The 6,349-nt window shown below is 37.9% G+C and overlaps 1 long non-coding RNA gene across 1 annotated transcript; it reads left to right on the top strand.

Annotated features, from left to right (window-relative positions):
• Positions 1-4,859: 4,859 nt before the first annotated feature.
• LOC124348601 lies at positions 4,860-5,529 on the top strand. The gene is made up of 4 exons (XR_006920058.1): positions 4,860-4,881; positions 4,950-5,059; positions 5,124-5,237; positions 5,498-5,529. It is a non-coding gene; the product is annotated as an uncharacterized LOC124348601 (long non-coding RNA).
• Positions 5,530-6,349: the final 820 nt, after the last annotated feature.

Genomic DNA, 6,349 nt, shown 5'->3' on the forward strand with positions numbered 1-6,349 from the left:
TATAAAGTCGAATGTTTTGAGATTTATAGTTGGCATTGGCATTGCTGTGTATTCTGTCTACATCTCAGTTATGAGGCGACAGCGTCGTCGTCAGTAGTTAGCTCTGCCAATAAAAAATATGACATCTATTTAATGTACATAACAGTCTTAATATACTGATAGCTTTAATTTTTAAAAATACCAGCCACATGAGGCGGTCTGTTCTTGGCTACCTCAGACGGATGGACCGGCTTGAGTAGGATACGTGAATTTACATTACTAAAAGTTGTCGCGATGGAATTTGCTTGTGAAACCTTGGAAGATCATTGAGAGCTCTGTCAACAAAAAATATGACATCTAAAAGAGGCTGACTGGAAAATAAGTTACTTGTGATTTTCCTGAAACCTATTTGTAATAGAATTTTGGCTTTCTTCTGTTGGTGTGGGTAATGATGTAAAAACAAGCGGTTGGAGCAAAAAGGTTGGGGGGACGAGACTATACGATGCAGGTGTTGTTGAGATTTTGAAGACTTCAATAAAATTCTCAACGAGTCAACATGACATCCACAACCTCTAGAGAATAAGAGAATCTGCGAAAAGCAGCAGCATTGTCGTTCAGGTCAATGTTGACACATGCTATTATAAAGGAAACAATGATCTAGAGCGCCAAGCACACGGCGAAAGAAATGTTCACGTCGTAGGCTATATCCGTTAGTTCTGAGGCTACAAGGTCTTGAATCACCTTGATGAGCGCACCGTGATGACGTAAGCACAACTTGAGGAATTCTTTAAACACGGGTCGCATTTGCACGTAGAATATAAAACGAACCCTGCCTTATCATGCCTCCAGTTACGCAGGCAAAGAAAACGTCAACACAGGTAAAAAATGACAGAACGATGGAGATTGGTAAAAAGGGTTGGTAGTCCGAGGTAGTCTGCAGTAAATTTCCACCCGCCAGGAAGTTTACTTGTGTATTGTAGGCGACCGTATCTTGAATTACCGTATCTCGAATTATCCCGAATTAGAATAATTAAAGACACTGCTTTAATATAAATTTTTTTTGTAATTAAAGTTACCTGAATTATTGAACTTGGGAAATTTTTTTTACAAGATGTCCTCTTTTGTGGCAGTTATAGCAACCCCTTTAACCAGGCCTAATAGTTGTAGGGATTACGTCAGGCCAAGCGTGAAAGAAAAAGCGATCTCTTTGGACCTCTCAATCCAGTCCGATCCGTCTTCTGCAAGATTCTGCTTGTCGGGATGATAGTGCTGCAACGCTTTTTTGATTCAAGAATACATTAAAGGCTCAGTCGACTTGGTTGGGTTGGTTCCTCGCTTCGGCGGATTTTTTGTCGTAGATGATATTTAACAAATCCTGGGCCGATTTCTTGGATGCTTCTCTCAGTTCAGCTGAAGCCTTCACATAACATGGAGTTATATGTTGTTTATAATTAGATATACTCCCGTAACTAATCACCAAGTCTGCCGGACAATGTTTACACTTTGCTTTCTAGAATTAAAAATAAAGATACAGAAAAAGTAAGTAAGTAAAAAAAAGGAAGGAAAAATTATATTCAATACAAAAACTTACGACTTTCGATTTTCCTCCTGGCACTGACATATTCATGAAATATATATATAATGCAATTTAAATTATGAACATCTTACCATTCCAAGGATGAATCCTTCCTGATGCATCCATGATCCATCGCTTGACGGACCCCTAAACACTGCAGTTTTTAAAACTTGAAATAATAAGAATTTACTCTATTTTGAATTTTGAAAGATTTTTATTGAAAAAGAAAAAAAAAAGAAAACTGACGAAACCAGCAAAATAAACCGTAAACGAAGTGCCATCAGCCAACTCCAATTAAGGAGGTGACTGACTTTGCACCTTGTCAATTGCTTGAGACAAAAGCGTCATCCAAAGCCTCCGGTTAAGGCAACTTTAAACAATTCAATTGATCGGGCAATCGCCGTTTTTCCAGTTTCGTCCCGTCAGTTAAGTTAGGGTGAGTCTTGAGGTTGGATGTCTTTTAGTATATTTCTTTTCCCATAATTTCTGCATACGCCGATTGACTTCTGCTCAATCTTCCTGTTAGTGTAATGTTCCCGTTGTTATCGGAGGGTCGTTTATCCTTACAAAATACTTTCTGCCGATCTCGTCAAGCCTAAAGTTCTTGATCCGCTTGAGCAGCTTCGAGTTGGGAAACTCTGACGTCACCGTCAGTCCTCGCACGATGTCTTCCGTGGTAGCCTGTCTCACTTCTTCCGTATATCCGGTGATCAAGAAAGAAAAATTCCCATCGGGTGATGTGTTTAGCCGTGCAACTATTTGATATTGCGTTTCAATGCGGCGAATGTTGGAGCCACCACCACCGATGATTCTTCGTAGTCTCCACCAGGAACGTTCTTCAACATTAACCTGTTGCCGGTGAGTGAAATTCTTTCAATGGGGGTGGAAAAGACGATGAGGTCGTCGGTCTTGACCGGACCGTTATTGGTGGTGGGTTTTGGTTTCGGTTGTTCCAAGACGGGCGGCCCTGCAGCTTCCGTGTTGTTAGTTGGAATATATGTAGCTTTTCGGGTCAATGGGACCGCACCGCCATAAGTCACCTGCGTCCCCTCCAGATTTACCACATACCCGCTCATGGGCTTATTTTTATAACGTACGTCTCCGACGGGGAAGTGAACTTGTTGCGCTTTGGGAATTTTCAAGATTGAGTTGAGGTTTGGTTGAATAGTTTGCTTGTGAAAACTTTCGTGATTCCATGGGCTGAATAATTTTCTGTCCGCAATCAACTTTTGCCATTTTCAATTTGGGTTTTAATATTAATTTTACCTCAAAAAGTATTGAAATCTTTTTTAATTTCGAAGATATTATTTTAAAGAATGATGTTCAGTTACATTCAACTTAATTACATAAATTTTTAATTGATTAATTTGTACTAAAAGGAGCGGAGGATGATGCTCGTGATAAAGACGTGTTGCGCAATACAGAATTGCGCAATTTCGTTTCTTTCAAATTATCATGCCCGTTTAAGAATCTACCGCTAGATGGAATTGAAAAATTGTCTACGCACTGCATTTGAGTTATTCAGTTTTTTCTCTTGTTTTGTTTTTCGAAATGACTTAACAAATAAATTGAAGAAACATCGTCCTTCGTAGAACAAATTTTACACCCTCTCCCCCCCCCCGAAAGGGTATATTGGATTTGGTTCGCGATATTTAGTTTGCGATATCCGAGATTTTGGCTCATGAAAAATAGTAATATAGCAAAGCAAGCTTTTTCGTTCGCCGAATGGATATTCATAAGCTAGTTGAAAACTGTTGTAAATGACAAATCCATGGCCTATTATTAAGTCGGACTTTTTGCTAAATGCGTTCTTTGAGCAATCAGTCTTGAACATGAAAAACAATTTTTCTGTAACGTTGTTTCTGCTTAGGAGGTTACACTCGTTGGAGACAGAATTAACGCCAGTCTTCAATGTCAATAAAAAAATTGCACTCTTGTCTATTACCTACCTTGACAAATAGTGTCACTCTGTATGTACAGTATCTTTCAAAAAAATCCGAAAACGATTTTTTTCAAATAGCTTAATTTAATGTTAATAATTTTTTTTAACTTCCAAAATTTTACATAATAAGTAGAATGGATTACTTTACAAAGTTCATGTTTTAAAATTAAGCAAAAATTACCAAAATATTTTTAAAAATAAAAAAAGTGACGGAAGCATTCGGAATTTTATGAAAGATACTACACGGATCACGGTCCCCCCGCGGGGGCCAAGGCACAACGTTTCCGCCCTTTTTTCACCTGCATTGAGCTAGCACTGTTGGGGGTAAAAAAATACAATCTAGCTTGGCAAAGTTGCCTATGCTGCGTGGGCTCCGCTCTTTAGCCAACGTACTATGTTACAAAATTGATAATCAATAACGCAAGTACACAACCCAATAGATGGGAGAATAGAGAAACATTTTCCCTACCTTTCAGACTGGGGAATACAGCCAGGCATCCACAAGTGCTCCATCCACAGAAGTTGAATCCAGCAGGCGAGAAAGGGAAAAGGACCTCAGACTCGTGAACACACTCACACTCACATGGGCGTACACGAGATTTACAGAAAGAGGGGAGAAGAGATCCGTAGCTCGTCTGATATCGGTAGTTTCTCCAAGCAAACAGAGATGCTGTTTATCTAAATAAAAAATAAACAAATTTGGTTACGAAAAATATTCATATAGAAACAACAAATGAGGAAAAGTGAAGCAATGAATCTCTTGAGAATGAATCATACCCAAATTTTAACAAAAAGGAGAATTTAAGGTTTCCGTGTTATACACTGCATTTATGCAAGCAATGCTTCATTAAAATATCAAGTAGGTCACAGGTTAATAAAGTAATGAAAATCATTACCCAAGAGATGATACTGGGTGATGACAGTTCAATATCAGCAAAATCAAAAATAGCATATATTGGGGTTACTATGGGTGAAACTGCTGGCCTCTAATCTGCAGAAAAAATCTATAATCCATCTAAAAATCTAAGTGCAAAACCAACTACCATGCATTGGCAGGGGACTTACATGATAAAAGCTAACCAGGAACTAACATTTCGCTAATTTGGAGCAAGTTTAACTCTTTTATTTCAGCTCCCATAATCATTACATTTGCATTCTTAGTTTTTTTACCTGCTATAAACAGCAATTAGTATGTATTAGGCGATTCTTTAAAGAGACGCGACCAAATGAATGAAATTACTTTTGTCGACCAAATTTAAGAAATAAAAACAAATGTTATTTAGTAACTCGTAGGATGTCTCATTCGAGGAGAAGTCTCAAGTTTAATTGTTTCACACACACACCTAGGCACATATAAACTGACCAGAAAATGGCCAAGCCCAGGGTAGGGTGAAATGTTTAGGCTATAAACAATTCCTTGCACAATAACCATACAACTTGTTGGCATAATAGTTTAAACGTGCCACTATTCGGAATAGCAAACCGGAGAGCTCGAACCGGCGAATTATCGGATCTCGAAATCTTCCTGATTGAAAAGTGAAGAACACGATCTCATATTGAAGGTTAGTGACTTTAAAATGGAACTATCAGCAAGCAAAATGTTGCATTCCAGCGTGATTTTCGAAGGTGACTCGCTGTGTTGGTGATATCACCGGACTTGAGATGTCAACAGCTGAAGTCCTCCAAGTTGGCAATTACGGCATTGGTCGGCATTACGAACCTCATTTTGATTACGCCAGAGTAAGTGCTTTTATTATAACTATAATTATAATTCTTTAACACGGAAGCAGCAAATAAAATTGTATTGGTGTGTTTTAACTGTGTGACGATTTGTCTGCTGAATTCCTTGGAAAGCATTTCAATTCAATGACTCAGTACTGGCAATCGTATTTTGACAGACCTAATAGCTATTTCTTGAAGTGTAAGTTTTTATCAGTTGTTCTTAATTATTGATTGAATTTGTTTTATATGTTCCGTGCCCTTTTCCTCTCTGTCAATAGACAGAGACAACCGAAGCATTTAAAGAACTCGAATCGTATCGCTACTTGGTTGTTCTACGTGAGTAATTATTGAAAACATTTTTCTGCTTTGCACTGGTTTATACATCACATCAGCGCAGTTTATAAGAAATTTTTGAAATGTTATCGACAGATGAGTGATGTTGAGGCCGGTAGTGCGACTGTTTTCCCTACAACTGGCGCAGCTGTATGGCATAGGAAAGGAAGCGCTGCCTTTTGCTACAACTTGTATCCAAATGATAAAGGTAACGAGTTTACTCGTCATGCCACTTTTCCAGTAATTTTTTCATCTAAATGGGGTAAGAACTTTTTTAACTTACAAAATACAAATCCAAAACTAATTTTTACTTTTGTTATTCATTCATTTCAGTATCCAACAGATGGATTCATGAACATAGGAGGGAATTCCGTCGCCCTTGTGGTTTAACATTTGACGCCGAAATGTAAAATTGTCGTTGGTCATTAAATCTTTTCTTTCGCTAATCTAATAACATTTTATTGACTTTTGAAATGTTCTCTTCAATATTGAATTGACTAAAATTTTGCTTAATTTCTCTTGCCTCAAGTGCAATACAAATTGTTTATATTTGAACTACACTACGGTTCACACGTGTTGTTATTTTAACAGAAAATATTTTTATCGATCTAACCATCAGGAAAGTTACGGACATACCGCAGGTGCTGTCTATTGTTCACCTGACTTTAAAAATCTATAAACTAACCGCCGTTTCTACATCCGTTCCCTCCATTCTTCTACGCATATTTTATTCCATACAATCAATCTCGGCATATTTCATCAAGTGGTTGGAAGCAATCAACTTAGATAGGTCTTCT

The sequence above is a fragment of the Daphnia pulicaria genome, chromosome 7 (genome assembly GCF_021234035.1).
Source record: "Daphnia pulicaria isolate SC F1-1A chromosome 7, SC_F0-13Bv2, whole genome shotgun sequence".
Lineage (NCBI taxonomy): Eukaryota > Metazoa > Arthropoda > Branchiopoda > Diplostraca > Daphniidae > Daphnia > Daphnia pulicaria.